This window comes from Saccopteryx leptura, chromosome 4 (genome assembly GCF_036850995.1).
Source record: "Saccopteryx leptura isolate mSacLep1 chromosome 4, mSacLep1_pri_phased_curated, whole genome shotgun sequence".
In the NCBI taxonomy this organism is placed as follows: Eukaryota; Metazoa; Chordata; class Mammalia; order Chiroptera; family Emballonuridae; genus Saccopteryx; species Saccopteryx leptura.
The window spans coordinates 124,141,054-124,167,519 of record NC_089506.1 but is presented as its reverse complement, the minus strand read 5'-3'; the positions used below and the strand labels follow the sequence as shown (position 1 = coordinate 124,167,519).

The window sequence follows — 26,466 nt, the reverse complement described above, 5'->3', positions numbered from 1 at the left end:
GTCACATCACAGCTAATCTACTAGGTCTTTTTTCTTCAACTTTCCATTGCTGTTGCCCCCCCTCCCCCACTGTTTTGGGTATAAATCATTTTTGCTATTATCTGCCAGGAACTCTAAAAGTTGGGTCCGCACCATCACTCTGGTCCCTAGGGGCACTCGGGACTTAGGCCTAGGATCTTCCAAAAGAGTTTCCCTGTGCACATTGGTATAAGTGATTTTTTCCTGTTGCCCCAGTGGCTGAGCTCTGACGGGCAGTGGTAGAGGGTGCACTGTCCAGGGGGTTGGGCCACAGGGCAGTGTCTGGGATCTGTCTTCAGTCCCTCCACCACAGGGCAGTGTCTGGGATCTGTCTTCAGTCCCTCCACCACAGGACAGTGTCTGGGATCTGTCTTCAGTCCCTCCACCACAGGACAGTGTCTGGGATCTGTCTTCAGTCCCTCCACCACAGGGCAGTGTCTGGGATCTGTCTTCAGTCCCTCCACCACAGGGCAGTGTCTGGGATCTGTCTTCAGTCCCTCCACCACAGGACAGTGTCTGGGATCTGTCTTCAGTCCCTCCACCACAGGACAGTGTCTGGGATCTGTCTTCAGTCCCTCCACCACAGGGCAGTGTCTGGGATCTGTCTTCAGTCCCTCCACCACAGGGCAGTGTCTGGGATCTGTCTTCAGTCCCTCCACCACAGGACAGTGTCTGGGATCTGTCTTCAGTCCCTCCACCACAGGACAGTGTCTGGGATCTGTCTTCAGTCCCTCCACCACTGGCTCCTGGGAAGCATCTGACTGCTTGGTGGGATGAGGGCAACAGCTCTAGGAGGTATGAAGGTGGGGGGTGGGATTGGTGGGTGCTGACTGGGGTGACAGGTGACATCTGTTTATTGGAGCTGTTATCAGAGGATCTCCCCCTATGAGGCTCGAGGAGGACCTGCTATCTCCAGAACTATCTATTTTATAACTACTTAGGTATGTTTATACCTTGATAATGAAGAAGGGAATATGTTGAGAGAGATAAGAGACTACCTTTGGCCATGTTGGGCAGATAAGCAACAGCCAGCATGTCACTGCCAGGCCTGCTCCTCCCAACTCATCACCCCCAATGGGGATGGACGATGTCCTTTCCATGCAGTGAAGGTCCTTGGACAGGAAATCACCTTTCTGTGGTGCCACGGTCATCCTCACTGGCCCTCCCGTCATCATAGAGTGGTTGACTATCAAGAGGCTTGGTGACCATTGGGGGCCAAGCTGGGCCTGCAGACGGATGAAGGAAAGCGCACTTCAGGCCACTGGGACACACCCGGGTCTGATGGAAGATGGGGGGAAAGAGCGTGGAGGTCCTCCTCATGCCCCAGCCTCTGGGACACACATGAGGAGTTGTGTCCACACAGCTTAGCATCCTTACCCCGGCCACAGTGCCATGACTGGTTAACTTACATCCCGTGAACCTCTCTGCCATCTCAGCCCACATCATCTCTGGGGACTGCTGTGCTCAGCTGACACTTATGTGGCACCAAAAGTCACTGGCAGAGGTGCTGAGGGCAGAAACCTGTTACCACCATACCCTCCCAGTTAGCTCAGGGCCCCAGGATGTGGGAACAGAAGAAAACACGGAGTGCACCTGCTCATTGAGGCTCAGAGCCGGGGAACCCATTTGACTGGAAAGCATGGTGTGTTTTTGCTCTTGGGACACTGATGGTGATGGAAAACCTAGAGCCTTCCGAGGCTGGAGAAGGGGCTCTGTCGATGGAGAAGCGTGTCTACCAATTGCAGTTAAACTGCTTTCTGGAAAGATAAAAGGGAGCTAAGTCATCACATCCATACCACCACCAAGTCGGAGCTGCCCAGGTAAGGAATCAAATTCTAGCTCGGGACCATGAAAAAGCTGGCCCACACATTGTGGGTCTGATTGCATCCCCCGGAGTGTCACGTTAGAAATAGAAGTTTGAAAGCCTAATTCAGTTTGGGCTTGTTTTGGTGTGGAAGCCTTTGTGGGCAGGGCAGTTCCATAAGAGGTGCTCCCGGGATGCTGAGCTCTGTCAGTAGGTCCAGGAGGTCACAGCCCCGCTTGCTTTGTAGCATCTTCCGTTGGTGAGCTCATCCATCCGTGCCCATTGAGAGAAATACTGATTTCCTAAGAGCTTTGCAAAATGGTGATTTCCTAACGGTATCGTTCTTTCACAGTGAGTAGCTAGAATTCTGTTCGAAAAAACCAAACAACACACACACACACACACACACCCTTCCCTTATTAGAATTAACAGGTTACCCTGAAATACAATTCAAAAAGGGAAATCCTTAATTTTTTTGTTTTAATCAACAATTTTCAAAGTAGAGAGTTAGGGCCCTAATCACTTCCAATGGGTTTCCAATGAGGCTTTTCTCCCCCTACTTTTCCATATATTTATCTATTTTATATATTCCGTATGTTTCAGGCAACTGCATCCATTATTTTTTAAAAGACTTTATTCATTTTAGAGAGGGAAGAGAGAGAGAGAAGGGGGAAGAGCAGGAAGCATCAACTCCCATATGTGCCTTGACCAGGCAAGCCCAGGGTTTTGAACCGGCGACCTCAGCATTCCCAGGTCGACGCTTTATCCACTGCGCCACCACAGGTCAGGTGTCCACTGTTATTTTTTTAGCCTTGATGTGCTCCTCTTTGTCCAGGGTCTTCTGATTTTTCCCCTAAGAGATGGCTGGCCAGAGGTGCCTCTCACATCAGTGACAAGAAGAAGGGTGACTCCCTTGTGCCAGTGTTGCAGACGGGGCTTGCGAAAAAGAAGCTCTTTTTGGGGGGTTATTTTCTTGCCTGGGTTGGACCCTCTGGTAACAAGCCATACCTGAGCATAGTCCAATTAAAGGGCAGAGGGTTTTGATCATCACAGAACCTTGCTGGAAACGGAAGGAAACCCAGGACTGAATGTCCCAGGACGGGAATGAAAACCCGGCCCAGCTTTTGTAGTCACCAATATGCGCACCAGGTGGCGATGTCTAGCCATGTATCCGCCTGCTTTGGTCTCAGTGGTGTCTGGGGTCTCCCACACTTAAGTCCCAATTCAGTTCCTTTGTCCACACCCTCCAGCCCGGCCCAGAGGAGCCCAAGGAGGACAGAGGCTTCTCTGCCCTGCAGGGGTCTGGAGGTGGGTTTGTTGGTGCTGTTCCCAGTGCCCACATGCTCGTGCCAGCAATGGCTCCAGCAAAGCTGGCCTGGCTCCAGGGGCCCCTCTCCTCCCACCCTGCTGGCTTGGGACACAGCTCTTTCCACCTGCCTGCTCCTACATGGGAAGCAGATGTTGGCTTGGGTATCTGCGCCCTTCCTGGCCAGGTTGTTGTGAGATGGAGGCTAGGGGGATAGTTGAGTGTCACTGGAGTGACATGAGTTGGTGGGTGTGCTGGACATTCAAGGGCCTGGGTCCCGCCTCCTGCCCTGGTAGGGAGTCAGGGTGGTCCATTGTGGTGTGTGGCTGGGAGGGGACTTTCAGACTCTAGAATGCCCCTGGCGAGTGGTGTGTCGGCATCCCTCTCTTCCTGGGGGTCCTGCAGGAGGGTCATGCTGGCGTGGGGGGCTAGGTGTTGATGAGGTACTTGTTAGGAGTAGGGATGCAGCAGCATTCGGAGGCTCCTGTTCTCTGGCCCCTTGGAGCCCTCTTTGTTAGGGAGTGGGGGCCTGTGGGGGGCTGAGGTTCTGCAGGGACGCCTCCATGCTGACCCACTGGAAGGCCCCAGACACACCTGTGGGCTGACCCTCTAGCAGAGAGTAAGGTGGGCCCACACCAGCAAGTGCATGAAGATGGGTGCATCCTCCTTCCTGTCCCCCTTCAAGAGGAGCTCATGCACCTGGTTTTTTTGTCTCTGGCAGAGCCTCTTGGGTGCTGCGTTTGCTGGCATGTCTCTGCCTTCATGCATGGGCCCAGTGGCCGTCTCCCAAGGGGCGGCCCTGCGTTGTGCTCAAGGGGTTCCCAAAGGCAGGCCTGGTCCCCTCCAGCGTGTTTCCTCTTGAACAAATGTCCGGGGAACTTGAGATGCCAGTATGAGGCCTGGACTCGGCTGTTGGGCTCCTGGTGTCTCTGGTCCCTCTCTAGATGCCCTGGGGCCCTGGACGGAAGTGACTCCTCTCCTCAGGCCCTGGGGGGGATCCCATGTAGGGGTTAGGTACAGACCAGCACCCAGGGACCTTGAGGGGCTGCCAGCCAAGAGAGATGGCTGACAGTCAAGGCCTTTCCAGCAGGAATGCCTGACAAGGCTGGCTTCCCCCTCTGCCTCCCCAGGAAACAGGAGGTGCCCCTTGTCTGGTAGGTACCCTGGCCAGGCTCCTACTTTCTTCTTCCCTGCAGGGGTGCCAGATGGGGCTGATTCAAGGCAGCCAGCTTTGGCTCTGGCTTCCATCCCATCCCTTCCTGAGGGCCCTGCTGGAACCAGGAGGAGGGCTAGGCAGGCTGGCAGATGGTAGGCTGGGAGGAGGGGCTGCCCGGGCAGACGGGCTGACTGTCAGGACAGATGGTGGGCCAGGCAGGGGTCCGGAGACTGCCCCATCTGCTCCAGGCCCCTGGTGGGGCTTTTCTTGTCCACCTGGGGCTAAATTGAGATGAGGTCGAGGGGTGGCTTTGGCCCAGGCCTGCTCGTGTCATGCTGGGTTCTCTCTGTCCCTGGGGCTCAGGGCCCAGTGCTGATCTGGGGTCTTGCAGCCCCCTCTTGGCAGCCAGCACATGGCCTGTGCTCACAGAGCTGGAGGGATCCCCGAGGTCTCAGAGTGTGTGGCATACCCCAGGAACAAAGCCACCCACAGCAGATGAGGTGACACTGAGAGTCTCCTAAGACAGGTAGACAATAAGTGGAGCCCACTTGTCATCAACAGCCAGCCTGGCACAGCGAAGGAAGGGGCCAGGGGATGAGGGGCGATGCAGAGGGCAGGCTCACCCTGGCTGGGGGTTAGGGCTGCTTCTCAGAGGGTGGGGAGGATGCAGAGGGCAGGCTCACCCTGGCTGGGGTTAGGGCTGCTGCTCAGAGGGTGGGGAGGGTGCAGAGGGCAGGCTCACCCTGGCTGGGGTTAGGGCTGCTGCTCGGAGGGTGGGGAGGATGCAGAGGGCAGGCTCACTCTGGCTGGGGTTAGGGCTGCTTCTCAGAGGGTGGGGAGGATGCACAGGGCAGGCTCACCCTGGCTGGGGTTAGGGCTGCTGCTCAGAGGGTGGGGAGGATGCAGAGGGCAGGCTCACCCTGGCTGGGGTTAGGGCTGCTGCTCAGAGGGTGGGGAGGGTGCAGAGGGCAGGCTCACCCTGGCTGGGGTTAGGGCTGCTGCTCAGAGGGTGGGGAGGATGCCAGGAGGCAGGAGGGTCAGCTCAGTGCCATGCGCGGGAGACCCCCATGTTCTGCTGAGGCACTGGGTCATCCATAGGGGCCACAGTGGTGTCCTGAGGCCTGAGGATTCTGGGAGACCAGTCATGATGTGTTCTTATGTTGATAATATTGAATAATAAAACTGGGGAACATTTTTTTTTCACTTTTGTTGTATGAGGTTTTAGAACTGTTTCTATATATTTCTGCATCGCTGATTCCAAATCTGAAATCCATTTTTGGGGCCATGCTCTAGTTTTTATGCAATTTTAATTTATTTTTGTTACAGTTAATGGCATGCATTGGTTTTTAAATTGGAGTTAAAGGGCAACGACTCTTGGATTGAACATAACCACAAGGCAATTAATGTTTTACAAATATCACTTTTACATAATTGTAGTTGTTTTTAAATGTAAAAAATTATTATCTGATAAAACCAGATATTGTTATTTTGTTTTAAGATTGAATCATGGCTTCTTCGAGTAGGTGTAAATGTAAGAATAGTCCTGACACTTCTGTTATATATGTGGCTGTTACACACTTCAACGTCAAAGGTGCAATATTTCATCATTTGTGACACGTGCATATATTGCCTATTTTCAAGTTCCCCTTGGCGATCAGGACAAGAATTGGGCTCCTCATATTGTGTGTCATAATTGTGAGGAAATGCTTCGTGACTGGACAAAAGGAAAATGCAAAGGAATGCCTTTTGGTATTCCCATGGTTTGGCGTGAACCTAAGGACCACAGCAGTGACTGTTATTTCTGTCTGATCCATACAAAGGGCATCGGCAAGAAAAAATGGCACATGATCGCATATCCTAATATTCCTTCAGCAATACGACCTATCCCACACTCTGAGACACTCCCGCTTCCAGTTTCAATGGTTTTATTTCTTCTAAGGACAAAGAAAGTGAACATGGTGATCAGGTGTATTTTGATAAGATGCATGAGGATCTGAAGGGTCTTCTTCTGATGCCAAGCAGTCATTAACTGCCTCTCAGCAGTTTAGCCAACCCGAATTGAATGACTTAGTAAGAGATTTGGGCCTATCAAAGAAAGCAGCTGAGTTATTAGCCTCCAGGCTTCAAGAAAAGAATGTACTTCACCGGTCAGCTAAAGCAGTGGTCCCCAACCCCCAGCCGGTCGGTGGGCCATTTGGTACCGGTCCGCAGAGAAAGAATAACTAACTTACGTTATTTCTGTTTTATTTATATTTAAATCTGAACGATGTTTTATTTTTAAAAAATGACCAGATTCCCTCTGTTACATCCATCTAAGACTCACTCTTGACGCTTGTCTGGGTCACGTGATACATTTATCTGTCCCACCCTAAAGGCCGGTCCGTGAAAATATTTTCTGACATTAAACTGGTCCGTGGCCCAAAAAAGATTGGGGACCACTGAGCTAAAGTATCCCATTTCAGGAAGCGTGAACAAATTTTTGTGGACTTTTTTTCCGAAGACAAACACTTTGTTTACTGTCATCATATCAGTAGTCTTCTCAGCCAGCTAGGTGTTACCACTTACAGTCCAACAGAATGGCGGCTATTTCTTGACAGCTCTAAACGGAGTCTGAAATGTGTTCTCCTACTACACAACGGTAATGTTTATGCAGCAGTTCAACTGGTTATTCAACTCATCTGCGGAAAGATAATAATGACATAAAAATTGTCCTCAACTTTCTGAAGTATGAGGAGCATAACTGGATCATTTGTGTGGATCTTAAAATGGTAAATTTCCTGCTAGGACAACAGAGAGGTTTCACGAAGTATCCTTGCTTCTGTGTTTGTGGGACAGCCGAGCTCGGGAGAAACACTGGACACAGAAGGAGTGGCTGAAATGTGAAGCTCTGGAAGTAGGGATGCAAAATATTGTGAATGAACCTGTAGTTAATCGAGACAGGATCATTTTCCCCCCACTTCACATCAAACTTGGCTTAATGAAGCAGTTTGTTCAGGCTTTGAATAGAGAAAGTAAATGCTTTTACCATATTACTTCTGCTTTTCTTGCCTTGTCTTTCAAGAAGATAAAAGCAGGTGTATTTGATGGACCTCAAATTCGAACCCTCATACGTGATGAAGAATTTTCCAGGAAGATGAATAAGGAGGAGAAAGCAGCATGGCCGTCTTTTGTGGCAGTTACAAAGAACTTCCTTGGAAACAAAAAAGCAGGACACTATGAACTTCTGGTTCAAAGGATGCTGTTGGCTTTCTGTGACATTGGACATAACATGAATGTTAAGAGTCACTTCCTAACAGTCACCTTGATAAGTTTCCCGAAAATCTTGGAGCTGTTAGTGATGAGCAGACTACTGCTGGAGCATCAAACGAGATTGTCCTCAACAAGTACACAAACGCAAGAGCTACAAACGCAAATTTTTGCCTGAATAGAATTTAAATAAGTTTTACGCAAATTTTATGATTAAAATAAGTGTCTTAATATGTTCTATTCTGAAATTGTAGACAAATTCTGATGCAATCGTATCTTTTAGTGTATTAGTGTATTTACTGCATTATATAAATTATTATATTTTCACAAAGATGATGCCCAAGAAGACATTCAACTTCATTATGTTAAACTAAATGTTGAAAATTTTAAAATAAGATGAAAACCTAAAATCTTGAATTGCAAAAGAACTGTAGTTTACAAAGAAAAACTAATGTCAGATTTGAGATCGAATTAGGTAAGAACAAGTGTTTTTGTGGATGCAACAAAAATTTTGTTCCTCAGTGTAATAATCCAGAAATATCTTCTTATTTTTACCCAGTTATGAAGAAAACCTCTGCAGCCACCGTGCACCGTCAGCAGCCATTTCTGGGGAGCAGGCCTTGGACTATGACATAGTCTTTTCACCATTCAGGAGTGTGTGTCCTTTAGAGGAGGTTGGCGAATTTGTTCAAGGGATAGGGAGCCGGTGGGGTGGGGTGGCATCAGGGTGAAGGAAGGATTGTGTGACAGGGTCAAGGTTGCCTTCCAGAAGGACACCGGGCAGTGTGGCTTGAGCCAGTGGAGCATCCTGCCTACCCCACCAAAAGTCAGGTGCAGCCAACGGGCATGGAGGGACATCCTGGGGAAAGAAGAAAGGCTGTTTCTGGGCCGGGACTCGTCCCCACTCACCTAGAACCCATCTGTCCCCTTCCCTCTGTCACCTGGGAACCTGCCCTGCTCACTGGGTGCCACCCTCAGAGTGTCTGATTCTGGAGCATCTCAGGAGAGGTCTGAGAATCATCTGGTGCTCCTGGGGACCCCGGAGAGGTCTGAGAATCATCTGGTGCTCCTGGGGACCCCGGAGAGGTCTGAGAATCATCTGGTGCTCCTGGGGACCCCACTTTGAGAACCACATTAACGGTCTGTGAATCATCTGGTGCTCCTGGGGACCCCGCTTTGAGAACCACATTAACGGAACTCCTGTATATGCTCATGGCAAGATCATTTCTTTAGGAATGGGACAAGGCTTCATGTTTTGCTCATTTCAGCCTTTACTGGAAACCAAGCCAGTTGCTGAGGGCCGTGGGAGCAGGCAGAGCGGGTGTGTGGCCTCTGTCTATGGGGAGGCCTAGGGTCGCACCCTCAGAGGACGCTGAGAATCAGAGCAGGTGTGCTTGCTGCTTGCTCGGACCCCTCAGTCCCCTCTGCACATGTCATGCCATGTGCTTCCTCCCCTGGACCACCCATGTTTGGGAGCCATTACAGTAATGGCATAAAATATTTACTTAACTCAGCTTTGCAAACCTCTTTCCTGTTACTTTCCACCTGCTGGGAGCAGGAGCTGTGCGCAGGTGCACACTGGGGGGAAGCATTTACTAACTCAGCACACAGCCTGGGAAGGCAGGTCGGTCCCCACCCATGTGGCTGCCCGCTGCTCTGCCCTGTCCCTGGGTCACCATACCCACAGGCAGGCCACCATGGGAGCTGCATGGACAAGGGGGGAGGCAGGACCTCCTGATTGTCCCACCCTCACACTGCTCTGACCTCAGGAGCCACAGGTCCCTTGGGGGGCTCACCTGCTCACGTGAGGGAGGGCAGACGTAGGAGAATAGAGTAGAAGAATAAGGCGGGGAGGAAGCCTGGGGGGCTCACCTGCTCACGTGAGGGAGGGCAGACGTAGGAGAATAGAGTAGAAGAATAAGGCGGGGAGGAAGCCTGGGGGGCTCACCTGCTCACGTGAGGGAGGGCAGACGTAGGAGAATAGAGTAGAAGAATAAGGCGGGGAGGAAGCCAGGAAGGAGGAGAAGAAAAGAGAATAAAAAGTGGGAGGGAGAGGGTGAGGCCCCCTGGACTCTGTCACCAATTAGTGTTTCTCCCCATCAGATTCCCACAGCTCATCCCACATTTCTGGGGTTCTCCTGCTGGCATTTGGGCTTGGTCCTGTGATGGAGGCCCACTCAGTGTGTCAGAGCTGGACACCACCTTGGAGGTGGGTTCATCTAGATCCCTTGCTGTCAGACAGGTTGTCAAGATCCCTGTGATCAAGTGATCTACCCAAGGTCACGTGATCTGTGTGTGTGTGTGGGGGGGGGGGTGAAGCACTGGGTTCAAGTGCAGCTGTCCAGCTCCCTGGTGGGCAGGTGGGGGTGGGCATAGAGGGACGGAAACATGAACATGGACAGGAAACACAGGCTGGGCCAGGGCTCCAGGGCACAGGTGTGTGAAGGATGCTGGTGGCTGTCTGCAGGAGGAGTGTCAGTGCTGGGCACTTCCTGCCCACTATGCAGAGGGCATTGTCCGGGACGAGCCTGGCTCAGACTGGCAGCCCCCTAACTGCTCATCTTCAGGAAGCACAATGGTGGCCAGCGCGGCTCTCTGCCTCCTTTGCTTAAGTCACAAGCAGAGAGGAAAACCCAGGGAGACACAGCGCTGAATGTGCAATCTGTCCAGTTTTGATCCATGGCTCTGCTGTGGCAGCAGCTGCGGCTGGAGCTCCGGGTTGGACCTCGTCCCTGCCCTAAATTTAATCAGCTGGATATTTTTTAAAAGTTGTGTTCTATTCAACCTTTTGAAATATAGGTTTGCCTTTTAATGGGAAAGCTGTGTTTCATTGTGAGGAGGGAGGTGGGCTCCCCTGGCAGCACCCGCCACCTCCCCCTGGATGGCAGCCTCCTGGTGCTGGGTGCAAACCCAGGAGGGCTCGTGGGTGGTGGGCCATGGGCCCTGACTGTCAGTGCTGGTGTCCCTGGGCCGAGGGCATGTTTTTGAGGTGGTGGGCACACAGGCTTCCTCAGAGGAAGCAGGAAATTAAAAACATAGGGCAGTAAAAAGATTCCTGCCAAGAGGAAAAACGAGACAATTCTTTGATGCTTACTCATGCTGAGACGGCTGTGACCATGGGGGACTAAAGGCCAGATGGACTGGTATCAAGTCCTGCTGGCCTCTCCCCACGGCCCTCGCCCTTCACAAAGTGTCCCTGGGTCTCAGTTTCCCCACATGTCAAAGGGGTTCGTGATAGCTAGCACCTTCCTCCCAGGGCCTGGCACAGTGAGACTGCTGGTGGTGACTCTGTGATACATGAGAAGTGTGTTCCCTCATGGAAATGGTTGGTCACTGAATCACATGGAGGTAGAGGTCACAGGCAGGGAAAAATGTTCACAGCTTTCAATTCCGGGGCCCTGTGTATGAGGCCGGGGCTATGGGGGAGCAGACCTTGTGATCTCATGGGGTGCCAAGGCAGGTGTGGGGGGGTGGGCCCAAAATTGGGGCCAGAGGATGGAGTAGGGAGATGTCAGAGTGGACCCAGTGGGTGAGGAGCAGCTATAGGGACATGAGGAGGTATGAGCTGACGTAGGAGGAGCTAGACAGGCAGGGCGGGGCCAGCACGGCAAGCACACAAGAGCAGGTGAACTAAGACGGCAGATGGCGGTGATAATGGAGGTGTGGGTCACACTGCAGGTGACCCTGCTCTGGGCAGAGGTGATACAAGGGCATGGTGGAGAGACATGTGGGACCTGCCTAGCCGGGCCCAGCCCCAGCTGAGACCCCTGGCACCTGCATCCCTGGCTTCCCTCTCTTCCCCACTCCTTCTCTCCCCTTTTTTTGCTGGTATCTCTGCTGGTGGCCTTAGTGACCAGCCTCAGAGACCATCATGCCTAGGCCTGAAGGTGCTCTGGACTCTGCCTGAGCCTGGACCTCTGCCCCTCTCACAGGCTGATTTCTCCCTGGCGGCCCAGGCTGTCCCCTTCCTCATTCTCTGGCCTGGAAACTCGTGGGCCCCTGGCTCAGCTTCGCTTGTTCCTAACTTGTGTGTTCCAGATCCCTGCTCAAAAGTGACCATCTGGTTAGCTTTAGATTCAAGCTCCAGAAGCCTGTGAAAAGTTCCCATTGCACATTAGGGTTCGTTTATTCATGGGGGTCGTGTTGAGGGCCACAGGGCTTTGGAACTGGGGGCGGGTTCCGGCCAACTGATGTCTCAGAGCACCCACAGGGCAGAAGTCCCAAATTTGGAGGTGATTCCAAGTTCTCTGCTTCTCTGCTGTTCCAGAAGCAAGCCTGCCACTTTGCAGGATGCATGTCCTCGCAGCCGAGAAGCCCACTTGAGAACTCTGAGTATGTGAGATCCACAGGCAGGATGGAGGCGTTCCAGGAGTGAGCATGGGGAGAAAGGCACATTGGAGTGGGCTGCAGAAACCTGTGGTGGTCTCTGAGGAGACATCCTACCCTGGACACTGTCCTTCCCCTCTTATCATGACATGACATTTTTCTCCAGCTTGCTACCAAGTTGCTGTAGGACTTAGGTAAATATATTTTCTGGGGCCTTGGCTGGTTGGCTCAGCAGTAGAGCGTTGGCCTGGTATATGGAAGTCCTGGGTTTGATTACCAGTCACGGCACACAGGAGAAGCAACCATCTGCTTCTCCTCTGCTTCTCCTTCTTTCTCTCTTCCTCTCCTACAGCCATGGCTCAAATGGTTTGAGCAAGTTGGCCCCGGGTGCTGAGGATGGCTCTGTGGCCTTGTCTCAGGCGCTAAAATAGCTTGGTTGCTGAGCAATGGAGCAGTAGTCCCAGATGGGTAAAGCATCACACAATAGGGGGCATGCTGGGTGGATTCTGGTCAGGGCACATGTGGGAGTCTGTCTGCCTCCCCGCCTCTCACTTAATAAAAAATATGTTGTCTGGGGTGACTGCAGTTATGAGGAACTACAGTTGTTCCCTTCAAAACACTTGCAGTGTTTCAGTGGGGACCTTGACCCCTCGGGGATATTCTCAGCAGGTCCGGGCTCTAAGCTTTAACTCTATTCTGGTGTGTCTCCCCTCGGCTGTTCTGCAGGGGCCCTTTCTGAGGGGTTGGTCCCTGTGGATACCCCTGAAAGAGTGGTAGACACGGAGGCAGAGGACAGGACTGATGAGCCACCTGGAAGGAAACAGGGTGGCCTGGGACTCTGGCACCCTCTGCACCTGAACCCATGACAACAGTAAGGGTGAAGGGTGTCTGAGTTATTGCGCAGCAAGTGTTTGGGGTCTGACGGCTGAGGGCAGGAGGCTGGGGGCGGGAGGCCCACCCTGTAGTTGCAGCATCTATCCAAGAGGAAAAGGCTGGGTGGGGGAGTTGTGGGAGAGGATGGAAAACAGCTCCCTTTACTACTGGTTTCCTAACACTCCTGATCCGACCTGAGCATCATTAATCCAACAAAAGCAGCAGCCCTCGCAGTAAAAAGATTACAAATTTAAACAGTACACAGCCCCATCGACATGTTAATTAGGGCACATTAGGCACATTAACTGCCAACAGACTCGGGCTGCAGCCTCTGGAAGATGTCTCTGGAACCTTCTGTCTGCCCCAGGGGACTCGGGCATGCTCTCCTGCCGGACCCTGGCTGCCGGCCTTCTGCCACCACCTGCACAGGTGCCCTGCACGGCCTTCTTTCTGGCCCTCATTGTCTCTGTGGCTTGGTTTCCCTCCGCACTGGGTCTTGGGTCAGCTGTGTGCAGGACTACAGCGAGAGTAGGTGTGAGAGCCCAGCTATGAGCTAGAGCCAATGGTGCCTGCGCAGAAGCTATGCCAAAGGACATGACCTGGAAGTGGAAGCACATGTGCTGTTGCTCCCACAGTTATATGACTTGCTGCCTTATAGTTTACTTCAGCAGAAGGGGATCATGCATGCGTGCATTCTTCTGCATTGTATAAAAACTGGCCTTGGGAAATAAAGTGTGTAGCAGCTTCTGTAACTCTCTCTCCCCCATGTCGACTCCTATGAATTCTTTTCTCTTGGCACTGCGTTACCTCCCAAGAAACCTCCTGACCCTGACAAGTGGTGCAGTGAGCAGGGTGCTCAAAATGAGGTGAGTGGTGCGAGAGAATACCCCGTCCCTATGGAAGCACAGGCCCGGGGGGAGTGGGCAGAATTTTGGCCCCCAAACTCATTATGGTATCCAATAGCAGCAGACCTAGTGAACTGGACATTGCCAGAGGACTGGGGCACAGTCCGTCCCCGGCTGGAGGGGATCCGGAGAACTTTGGAGCAATTGGAGCCCAAAACACCCCGGCAGCCCACAGGGAAGGGGTGGCCCAGGTGATTTGGCTACAGCACAGGGAGGAGAGCTTGAGCAGCGTCTGTGCAACACGCACATGGGCCACCAAGGTCAGTTCTCCCGGACATGAGCTAGTGAGTGAGGATCTGCAGCTGAGAGAAGGGGAGGGGAGGGGGAGTGCTGCCCCGTTGTATGGGACTAAGGGCTAGACAGGCTCCTGATGATTAGCTGCTGCCTGCTGTGGCATGATTTACAAGTGGCAAGCCAGCTTTAGCTATTTATCTGCCTGACTGCAGGGGTGGGGGTTGAGGAGCCCAGGGCAGGAGGCCTCATGTTGAATTAACCATTTATTGGTCCCCCCACAATGTCCAGTATGTCCTATCCTTGGTGGATATAGATGCAGACTCTACTTTGATTTTTGGCAACCCAGACCTATTCCAGGAACCCTTGGCAACCATAGAGGGCTATGGGAGTCGCCAGATATGGATTCCTAAGACCACCGTAACTATGGGGATTGACAGACTTCCTCCTAGGGCATATGAGGTTTATATATCCCCTATTGCAGAATACATCCTGGGTGTGGATGTGCTAGCCGGACTGGCTGTAAGCACCACTCAGGGAGAATTCCGGTTGCGGGTATGAGTGGTGAAGGTGGTAATGAGAGGACATCCTCACCATGCTCCCCTGTGCCTCCATCAGGCAACCCGTGTTATGTCAGTGAGGCAGTATTGCTTGCCAGGGGGGCATGAGGAAATTGGCCAGACCATTTCAAAGTTGGAGGAAGCTGGGATCATTCGGCTGACAAACAGCCCGTACAACTCCCCCATGTGGCCTGTCCGGTAGCCTGATGGTTCCTGGCGTATGACTGGAGACTACTGAGTGCTGAACAAGGTCACCCTGCCTCTGCATGCCGCTGTCCCGGACATCACTGAGCTGATGGATCAGCTGTCAGTGGACTGGGATGATACCACTATGCAGAGGACTTGGCTAATGCTTTCTTTTCTACTGACATTGATGCTGCTCGTCAAGAGCAGTTTGCCTGCACGTGGGAAGGCCAGCAGTGGACATTTCAAGTATGGCCACAGGGACATTTGCATAGCCCTACTCTGTGTCATGGCCTGGTGGCCCAAGATTTGCCACGTGGAACCACCCTGAGACAGTGATTGTTCCATTACATTGATGACATGATGCTAAACTCTGACTCTCTTTCAGATCTTGAAGTGGCAGCCTTCAAGAGGCCCTGACGGGCTGGGGGTGGGCCGTCAACAAGGACAAGGTCGAGGGACCTGGTCACTCTGTCAAGTTTTTGGGTGTTGTCTGGTTGGGTAAGACAAAGGTTATTTCTGACGTGGTGATTGACAGAATTCAAGCATACCCCCCAAACAGAAACTGTGAAACAGTTGCAGACCTATTTAGGCCGCTAGCGTTCTGGTGAACCTTCATACCCCGCTTGGCCTTGTAGGCCAGACCGTTGTATCAGTTGACCTGGAAGGGTGAGCCTGGGGCTGGACACCAAGGCACATGCCTTCAGTGCCATCAAGAGGGCAGTGCCACTAAGTGCCCAGATGTCATGGCTAATAGACCTGGCCCTGCTATTCTTCTTCATGGTCCAAGTTGAGGAGACAGCGTTTGGCTGGGGTCTTTGGCAAAAGCAGGGTGGTCAGAAGATGCCCACTAGCTTTTGGTCCCAGGTGTAGAAGGGAGCTGCTATACAGTATTCCCTCATTGAGAAGCAGTTGGTAGCGAGTATCACAGTGCCACCACCAGTCACGGTGCAGACCACATATCCGGTCAAAGGCTGGCTTCGTTCTTGGGCTACTTGGCCTCGAAGTGGGATAGTGCAGACTCCCACCTTGACCAAGTGGGGTGCATATCTGGAGCAACGGCCCGGTTCTCATCTAGTCCCCTGATGCAGGAGCCGCCCTCCTTGCTGGGACCAGTACAGTTTGTAACAGAGAAACAGGATAGAAATGGCCTTAGATGAAGTGCAGAGAGCTCATACCAAGAGGGGGAGCCACCTCCCCCCGTGGAAGTGTGGTACACAGATGGCTCCCGTAAGGGGCAGCCGCCAACGTGGACGGCTGTTGCCTTGCTGCCTCAGAGACCTTTTGGTTTGATACAGGCGCAGGACAATCCAGTCACTGGGCCGAGCTACGAGCAGTATGGCTGGTCCTGATGAGAGAAACTGGATGTCTGCACATCTGCAGACAGCTGGGCTGTGTACTGTGGCTTGATGCTGTGGTTGCCCTGTTGGGCCGCTTAGGATTGGCTTATTGGCCACTTCCCCCTGTGGGAAAAAGAGATGTGGCAGGACCTGTGGAAGCGTGGCTTGCGGGAAGGAGCCACGATTTACCATGTTTCTGGGCACAGACCCTTGCAGGCCCCTGGCAATGATGCTGCAGATGCCTTGTCACGGGTCTGAGCGACTGTGCAGACCCAGAGCCAGCCGTGATTGTGACATGGTTGCACAAGAAGCTGGGGCACATGGGGACTTGTACAATGGGCCTTGCTGTGCAGCGCTGGGGACTAGCTGTGTCCCAGGCAGAGGCCAAAGAGGCCGCGAGGCAGTGTCCATGGTGTGCACAGCAGTGCCCATGGAGGAGACACCTGGCTACCCCCCGGACAGATACCTAGAGGGGAAAAACCACTGTAATCGTGGCAGGTAGATTACAAAGGCCCCATTGCCAGAAGACAGGGCAGTTCACTATGTCTTCACAGCAGTGGTTACTGCCTCCAGCTGGAGATATGCCTACCCTGGAGCCAGGGCTGATCAGGAGCAGACCACACAGGCTTCAGAGGGCCTTTCAGTGGCCTATGGTCGCCCACTAGCAGTTGCTGGTGATCGAGGGACCCCTTTTACTGGGAAGACTACCCAGAGGTGGGCTAAGGACAATGACGTGCACTGGCAGTTGCATGTGTCATATCCCTCCCAAGCAGCCAGAATGATTGAATGTTTCAATGGGCTGTTGAAGCTGAAACCGCTGGTGCCCTCAGGAAAGCGGTGGAAGTGGCAGCTTCCCATCACGGTGCGGCTGCTGAATGAGCAGCTGGTCAAACAGGAAAGAGCCCTCTGGATTAGGTGCTGGAAGGGGCAACTCATCTCCTTAAGGTGACCCCTTCTAGATCCACGGACCTGCATATACAGGTACAGGATGGAGCCCTAGGTGCTGAGGAAAAATGGAGCTGGCATGGAGAGTAGAGGCAGAGGGGTCTCCATGGGTTGTGTTACTGGAACCCTGAGGAGCAGGTCTAGAGAAAGGCTTGACTCTCGCACCCTGGCTCGCCAAGTGGCCAGTGGAGGGGCGAGCAACTCTGCCCACTACAGCTCCCTCTTCCCTTCTGAGAGGCGTGGTTGCCGTAAGACTGTGGCCCATGCCCTTGTACACAGTAGCTCTTAGCGAGGGGCCCCATCCCCCGACTGCAGGTGTGTAAGTCTGGTATCACCAACCAAGGGACTCTTTAACATCTGCCACCATTATCTCACAGGACAAGAAGGTGGCTTGCATTCTCCCTGAGGGACGGGACTTGCCTATGATGGTTTCACTTTCTGCTCTGTCATACTGTCCAGGTTGACTGCTGGCCACAGTCTCATGTCCTGGGCTCACACTTTTGCGTGGGTGCATCAGATGTCCCATTGCTGGATTTGCACCGAGCTGCCTGCAGCGATGACAGAAGGGCTTCCCTGCTGTATCACCGCTGCCTCCCTCCAGAACTGGACTGAGTTGCATGCACAGAATGCCCAGCGCACGAGTCTGGGGTAGAAGACGTGTAGACAGACGGTTGAGATGCTTCTCCGGAACTCTTGCCACAATGAACCACTCTGGCTGGGGAAAGCTGTGTATAATGGCTGGGGTGGGTGGCAGGCATTTATGTGGAGCTTTTGCAGGCAGCCCCTTTTTGTATAGAGCAGAGTAATGACAGTGATCCCAACCGCCCTGTGGGCTGGCTGCCCGCAGACTTGTGTGCCAGCCTGATGGTGTCTCCTACCACGAATCACTGGTGGGATCAGAGAGAGCTTGTAGGTACGAAGCCTACAGATTTTCTGCCAGGAGACGGGCTGTGGGTCTGTGGCAGGTGTGGTACAAAGCCTACAGATTTTCCGCCAGGAGACGGGCTGTGGGTCTGTGGCAGTGTGGCTGGCCCTACCTGCCGGCTCACTGGACTGGCTGCTGTACTTGGGGCCACCTGTTTATCTATGGCAAGATGATACCGACATTGCCACAGAAGCCCCAGAATTGGGACCCTGTGTATCACTGTTGGCACAGGGAGAAGAGAGCTGCCTGGTGGTTTTACCCTCTGGCTCTCTTTGTACTGGGTGGCACTATTGATGTAGAAGTGCAGGTTGAGGCGTTGGCCCAACATGAAGCCCAGGCCTTGAATGTCACTCGCCACTCCCTGAGTCTCCTCCTTGATGAGACTACCCAGATGCAGAAGGTGGTCTTGCAGAACCTCATGGCCTTAGACTTGCTCACTGCAGCGCAGGGCAGTACTTATGCCCCTACACGTACGTGTATATACCTGACAACCAGCAGCAGATCCTAGAGGCTTTGCAGGAGATGGATACTGAAGTGTCAGCCATCTGGGCCCTGTCAGGGGACCCTCTCTCCCCTGGTAGGAGAGTCTGGGAACATCCTGGAGATGGGCCTTGCTTATTATAGCAGGAATAGCAGGGGAACTAGTGGTAGCCTATTGTTCCTTCTACTGCTGTTGTGGCCTCTGGGCCCAAGGGGGTGGCCTGAGGGAAAAGGCCAGGTGCCCCGAACCCTAGGGGGGTGGAGTGTGAGAGCCCAGCTATGAGCTGCAGCCCAGAGCACCTGCACAGTAGCTACGCCAAAAGGACATGACCTGGAAGTGAGAGCACTTGTGCTGTTGCTCCCACAGTTATATAACCTGCTGCCTTATCTGTAGTTTACTTCGGGGGGGGGGGGGCGCTGCACATGCATGAATTCTTTTGCATGGTATAAAAACTGGCCTTGGGAAATAAAGTACATATCAGCTTCTGTAACTCTCTCTCTCCTATGTAGACTTTTCATGCATTCTTTTCTGTCGGCACTGCCTTACCTCCCAAGAAACCTCTTGATCCTGATAGGAGGCCACAGCATAAAATCTATATGGACCATTTGCTAAAGTGGAGGCAGTGAATCAAAAGAGTTGCAGGCTGCTCACAGAGGCCATTCCCAGGTCACAGCAGGGCCATGAGCCACTCTGAAGTCACGGGATGATGGCCACATCTATCTGGAGGGGGAGAAGGATGAAATGCCTTTCTGCCCTATGCATTTGTTTTTATTTTGCAATTTTATTGATTGGCTGATTTCAGAGAGAGAGAGAGAAACATCAGTTTGTTGTTCCTCTTATTCACGGATGAATTTTCATATGCACTCTGACCAGGGATTGGGCCCACAACCTCAGCATATGGGGACGAGGCTCTAACCAACTGAGTGACCTGGCCAGGGCCTGTGTCCTATGCATTTAAAAGGTAGCTGTGAGATGAGCTCCACTTGAAGCAAAAACAAAACAAGGAATCCCTCTTCCCTAGGAAGCACTCCCCCCAAATTCCACCCACCAAGAATTCCCACCTGGCATGCTCCTTCTAGGGCGCTTGACGGAAGATGCTGCATGTGCCTCTCTTAGACCTTTCTCTCATGAGGTCAGTCACTATGAAAGTTTCCATTACTTGCAGATGTCAAGGTCCCCACCACCCTTTGCCCCCCATGTAATGGAGAATAATTTCTTAAGGAAAAAGGACAATGGTAATAGTGATTATTGCTGGGATTAATCACCATGCAACAGCTACTAGTGATCAGCACGTCCTTGGACAGACAGGTCCACAAGTGTTAGAATCAACGCCATGCCCTGTGAGCCTTAGGCCTTGCAGGTGGCTGTGCCCGCCATCTCCTGCTTGATTTGGGACAGCTCTTCTTACCCAAGCATTCAGTGTGGCAGATGTTTGCTTTATTTTTCTGCCTGAGTATGGATTCTTTAATAATAATAATAACAATAAAAATTGAAGCCCACATAATTTTAATAGGCACTATCCAGAATGATGTATTTAGATGTGGTATACAAATAGATATTTTTATTGAGGTAAAGATTAACATCTCATAAAATTTACCATTTTAAGGTAAGCAATTTAGTATCTTCACCTCTATTTCCAAAACCTTTCCCCTCCCCCACAGGAAAGCTAGTGTGAGCGGTCAGTTCCCATTCCTCCTCTGCTCCTTTCACCCGCAGCCGCTGATCTGCTTTCTGTCTCTGCAGATCTTCCCATTCAGGATATTTGGTAGAAATGACATGATACAAAATGTAGTCTTTCCAGTCTGGCTTCTTTCACTCAACCCTCATGTTTTTGAGGTCCATCCACATTGTAGTGGGCGTGGGGACCTCATGCCTTCTTACAGCTGAATCAAATTCCATTGTATAGATGGACTTCATTTTGCTTATCCATTCATCTGTTGACAGACACTGGGGCTGTTTCCACCTTTAGGCCACTGTGAATGGTGCTGCTGTGAACATGGGTGTACCGGTTTCTGTGGGAATACCTGTTTGATTCTTTTGAGTGAATACCCAGGAGTGGCATTGCTGGGTTGTGTAGCAGTTCTGTGGCTCACTTCCTGAGGGACTGCCAACCCGTTTCCCACAGTGGCTGCCCTGTTTTGCATCGCCACCAGTGATGCACAGGGTTCTGATTTCTCTACATCTTCACCAACACTTATTCTTTCTTTCTTTGTTTTAAATACTAGCCATCCTCGTGGGTGTGACATGGTGTCTCCTTGTGGTCTTGACCTGCATTTCCTGATGACAAATGCATGATCTTGTGTGCTTTCTAGGTTCTCTTTTTACTTAGTTATTTATTTTTTATTTTATTTATTTATTTTAGAGAGAGGGTAGAGAGAAAGGCAGGGAGAGGAACAGAAAGCATCAACTCATAGTAGTTGCTTCTCATATGTGCTTTGACCGGGCAAGCCCGGGGCTTGGAACTGGCGACCTCAGCGTTCCATGTCAATGCTTCATCTGTTGTGCCACCACAGCTCAGGCTCATTGGTTGCCTTGGAGATGTCCTTGTCCCCTTGTTTCTGCTTAGCTGTTCCTCTGCCCCTGTCTCTTAGTGGCTTCCTCAGCATCCTCCTGACCCAACAGGTATTGCCTAGGCCTACTGGAGCCCGTAGTGCCCATTGCCACCATGGGCTCAGCCACAAGGGACTCGGCATACTCTCAAGAGGAGAGGCGTCTGCTCCCTCTGGCCTGGGGCCCCAGCTCGTCCTGTTGTCCTCTTCCTGACACTCAGAGGCACCTGCCATGACGTTATGATTGCTGATGTGTCTGTCCCCTTGTGGGCTGGTGTTGCTCATGGCGGGAGAGCCCAGTGACCATGCTGGGCCGGGCTCTTACATGATTTGGGGCTGGACTAATGGACTAATGGACCTCCTCTGGGTCCACAGTGGGCATTTGGACCCTGTCTTGGACCCATGGTCCAACACCCCCAGACGTGTGCGGCTGTCTGCCTGCCCATGCAGGTGACTCAGGGCGGCCCTTCTGTCGTTCCCGACCCAGAGGACACACTCCGGTCTGTCGGCGTCCTTGAAAATGGCTCTCCAGATGCCACCAAGACAGAAGCGATATCCAGGCACCCCATGTGGCTGACCCAGCTATCTTTCAATTTGTGTCTGCCTCATTCCTGGGGAAGCACAGCTCTGGGGCTGGCAGGGAGAAGGGATCTGTGCTTGAGGACTGGTCTCCCGTAGCACTGTCCCCAGGATGCCCTGCCCCCTCTGCTACAGGCCATCACTCTCCCTTGGGGTGGGCCGCTGGGGAGAAAAATGCCTCCTTCCCCCTTCCTGCCAGGGATACCTCTCAGAGCAGCTGCTCCAGTTTCTGAGAAATCAGGCACCCAGAGGTCGGTCTTTGAGACGTACTTCTGCACCAGAGGAAACACAGAGGTGCTGGGCGACAGAGGAAAGCATGGGAGCCTCCCGGTCAGCGCAGCAAAACAAGGGGTTGTGTACCCAGGTGCATGTTTGTCTAGGGGTTTTGAGGATGGAGGTAGAGCCTATGTGCTGGAGCTTCTGTGGTCTTTGGCAGCTGGTGGCAGAGCAGTTGGGGCTGGGCATGTGCCTGGCCAGGCAGTGCTGGGCATGTGCCTTGGCCACCCTCCCTCTCTCAATCCAGAGCTCCAGCTCCATCCCCATCGCCACTGACTGGGTCTCGGGAACTTCCCGGGGATGTTCACTGCAGAGCTGGCTGGGCACATTATAAAGCAAGTGGCCGGCAGTGGTGACCTTTGCCTAGAAGGAGGCTAGATCACATTCCTCACACTGTGTGTGGTGGCCTTGACCCCAGGCAGGCAGGTTGGAAGTGTTTCTTTCAATGATTAGTTAACAAAAAGCACATGGGGCATTCCTGCAGTGCCCAGTGGTGAAGGTAAGTCCCAGCCTCGGGTCCTGACAAGTATGCCTTCAACCCAGCAGGGTGAGGTCTCTAGGTTTTCCAAGTCCTTCCTTGGGCCCACACCAACCTGGATGCTTGACCTGATCCCATGCCCTCCCCTGACATGTCTCATCAGGAATGAAGACCAGCTTTCCCTGGGGGCCTTCCAGCTGGAAGAAGCTGTCTCTAGCATGGACCTGCCTGGACATTTGCCCCCGAGCTGAGCACAGGTACGCCAGGTGCGGTCACACCTGCAGGTCTGGAGATGAGTTCCCCAGGCGTAGGGACCCTGCTATCTTTTGCAGCCAGCACCCTTCCCCAACCCCACACCTCCCAGGGTTTCAGGTTTCAGGTCTCTGTTCTCTCCAGAGCTTTGTGCTGGGCGTACAGCTTTCTGGGAGTTTAATATTGTTCTGCAAAACCCAGACATACAAAACATATATTGGGGATGATTATATCCTTTTTTCTTCCCCTCACGTTACTGCACAGGTAACTTCTAGTGGGTTCACTGTCAATGCCGCATGCTCTGAGTTGGGTCCATGGGTAGACCCTCGGACATTGGGGAGGCTGCAGGCATCCTCTGTTGGGGGCCATGTTACACGTGCACAGTATTCTGTTTTCAGAATCAAGCTGGAGCCGCTCACCATGTTGGGAACTGTGGTGAATGCTGGCGAAAGCTGCTGGGGAAGGAAAGCTGGGCTCCGCTGGCCGGCCCGCTCGGAAGTCTTGGGTGAGGCTGGAGCCCCCAGAAGGCCTGGGAGGGGACAGCCTGCCCAGGGTGACTTCACTGTGGAGACAGAAACTCATCCCTCCAGAAACGGGAAAAGGCTCTTTGTCTGCATGGAGACACTAAAACTGGAGGAAGAGGTGAATGGAATCTCTCTCTTCCTCGGATTGGTCACCTGGGACTTCATCACACACAGACCAACGGGAACAGTTCACATTGAACACACCAGTTTATAATTGTCCGAAATCCCAAAATCGTGGCCTGGAGGGGGGGGGGGACTGCATCTGAGCTGTAAGCTCCCATTATCTCCCCACCTCTTTTTTGGGGTATGACATCCCCATTTCCTCCCCAAGACTAATCATTGACTAATGAGCAGCTAACCAATGTTTAGTTAAAACCTAGCCATTAATTACAGAAAGTGCCGTGGCCACTTGGGAATGCAACGGGGTTGCAGGTGGGGATCAGATTTCCTTACATAGGGCTGGTGACCCAAGTAGGAAGCTTTCCTTCTGGTTACTGTCCTTCCTTCTTTGCAGTTTGTCTTGGGGTGGGATGTGGGGGATGAGGGAGGGGAGTGTCTGGAGGTCTAGAGAAGGGGGAAAAAGGGGGTGGCGAGGAGGAGGGATTTCTGTGAGCATCTTGGCTTCTGGCCTGTTACCTAACTTCCCACCCGTTTCCTTTCCCCACGGTTCCGGCACTGCTCATCCCACATCCCGAACTTAACCCATCTCTCCCTTGAGCATCCTCTGTTGGGCACTTAGAGTCTTATGTGTGACCAACACCTACTCCTGTCAGCCTGAGCTGCAAGGTCCTGGACCAGTGGTTCTCCACCATGTGCAAATCACCAGGAGCAGCCAAAAAGTATTCTAATGGAAGAATAGACAAGCAGACCAAGCATATGTGGGCATGTGATGTATGATGAGGGAGGCATGGTTGAGGAGAGGTGGGATGGTCTCTGCCACAAATGGTACTAGGTCGCCTGGAGAGAGCCCCCTGAGGAGACTTGGGAAGCTTGACTCCTTCCTTACACCATCCATGAGTGTCCACTCCGCTTGCTAGAAGACCATGTAGAAGAGTATCTGGAGTAGCTACAGGACGTGCCACCTGGAGAGGAAAAGACAAGCATGGAGCCGGAGAAGACATTTCCAACATACGTGACCAGCAGAAGGGCTCACAGAAACATGGGAAAGAGGCTTGAACAAGATGCCACCCGGTGTTTTATTTGACATCAGGAGAATGTGCCCTGAGACATAGCTGCACACCCACCAGAATGGCTACAGTGAGGGGGTGGGTGACCCAAAGGGTTGGCGCTGATGTAGAGCAAAGGGGACATCCGTGTATTGCTTGGTCAGAATATAAACTGGAAAAACCAGTTGAGAAAACAGTTCAGCAGAACCTACTGAAGCAAAACGACGCCTGACCCAGGACTGAGACACCACACAAATATGTGTGCACACGCATCAGAATACGAACGTGGGCGACCAGAGCCATGCCATTGTCCATAGCTTAGAACCGGGAGCAACCCAAATGTGTGTCAGCAACTGTGTGGCCAAGCAGGATGGTGGTGTGCTTGCATCATAGAGTGCAAAATATGACATGGTTCTGGTCGCCCATGCTCGTATTCCGGTGCGTGTGCACACATATTTGTATGTGGGTCTCTCAGCGGACCTCACGTGGCACAAAGTTGAGTGTCAGCTGTCTGATTCCATTCACACAAAGTTCAGGAACAATGTTAGCCATCCGGTGATCATCTTTGGGGAGGAGGATGGGGCATCTGGGATTCGTGACCTCTATAGACTGACCTCAGCTCCATGGTAGTTATGACTTGTGCTCATTCGGGGTTCTCTGCACAGTGCCAGGATGGGCCTGAGAGGCATCAGGAGGTGGGACTGCACCTGTCCAGGTAAAAACAGGTATGAAGAGCAGGCTGTGTAAAGCTTCCAGTCTAGGGGACCCCAACCTTTCTGCACCAAGCAGCCCCTTAGCACCTGGTTAAACAATGGTCTTTAATGTGCAAAAGAAAGTTCCTAGGGTTATAGCAGCAATTTTCAAGGCTTTCCATCTCATGGCACACAAAGTAATTAAAGAATATATTTTCTGCCAATCTGACACCGATGGCTACTGTTACGTTGGCTGTTGTCCTTACTGCAGGCACTGTCAGATGCCTCTCAGATGGCTTCTCTGCATGGCCATGCATCAGCTCATGGGCTCCCACTCCCATGGCTCTGGCCCCTTTCCTGCCCTCCCACCTGGGCCCTCGTTGCAGCCTCCTCGTCAGTCCGTCTTCCTGCTACTCTCGGGGAAGAGGGACGGTGTGAGCTCTGTGCTTGGATTGCTCAGGCATGTTGGAAAGCTGTAGCTGTGGCGTGGGAGTGACAAGGAAGGTCCCGTATTATTCTGGCACAGAGAGGACTGAGGCCCCGACCACGTCCTACAACATGGTGAACCTTGGAGACGTGATGCTCAGTGAAAGAAGCTGGACACAAAGGGACCCATGGTGTGTGATTCCGTTTTTATGAAGTGTGCAGAACAGGCACAACCATGGAGACAGAGAGCATATTGCTGGTGCCGGGGTGGGGGGGGGGGCAACAGGGAGAAACTGCTCATCAGGTCAGGGTTGCCTTCTGTCAGTGAAATGTTCTGGAACTAGAGAGAGGTGGTGGCTGCACAACCCTGAGAAGGCACCGAATTGTACCACTTAAAATAGTTCATTTTATGTTTGTAGATTTCACCTAAATAATAATAATAATAATAAACTGTTAGGCAAGCATTTCCCTTGGCTTCTGGGAGACATGACGTAAACATGTTGAAGTATTACTGTTAGAACCCCACTGACCCATGCTGGCCGCCCTGAGCTGATGGGCATCTAGCTGGGTTTGTCTGCCCCTTCCTGAACTCTCTGCTCCACTCTGGACACAGGGTCCTGCCCAGGTGGAGATCAGTTTTGTCCACTTGTAGTATTCATACCAAGGCCAAGAGGTGGGCTGAGACTGTGTAAGGAGTCCCACTTGCACCTGGCCAGCCCTTGGGGAACACGTGTGTGTGGTTGAGTGGATACTGTTGCCATGCATACACACAGAAGGGAAGGAGTCACTGAGCAGCCGACACAGAGATAGAGGGGGCTGGAGTCACAAGAGGGGCGAGAAGACCTCAGAGCACAGGGATAGGTGTCAGGGACCTGGGGGCACCAACCTCAGGCCGCCATCTTGGAGGGGTCACCAAATGCTGCTGACAGTTTCAGGCATCCTGTGCATGGGTGTCTGAACTCCCTGCTGGTGGTGCCACCTTCCCCCACCTGCAGGCGCCGCTGGAATGGATGGTTAGGAATGCAGGCAAGTGCTGGGGAATGAGCAAGAGTGCTGGTACAGAGCTCAGGATGGAGAGGGAGAGGAGTGGGGGAGGGGAGGAGATGCACCATTGTTCATGTGTAAATTAGGAAACAGCAAACAGAGCTTTCTCCTGACTGCCTTCTAAGGCCCCCTCTGTCATCTTCCTTTTATGGGCACTGTGAGTCTTTCCCTTTTTCAGTAG

General features: G+C 52.5%; 1 long non-coding RNA gene across 1 annotated transcript; it reads left to right on the top strand.

Moving 5' to 3' along the window:
* The first annotated feature begins 867 nt into the window (after window positions 1–867).
* LOC136403093 (uncharacterized) lies at window positions 868–25,494 on the top strand. The gene is made up of 3 exons (XR_010751098.1): window positions 868–1,838; window positions 22,345–22,438; window positions 22,832–25,494. It is a non-coding gene; the product is annotated as an uncharacterized lncRNA (long non-coding RNA).
* The last annotated feature ends 972 nt before the right edge of the window (window positions 25,495–26,466 follow it).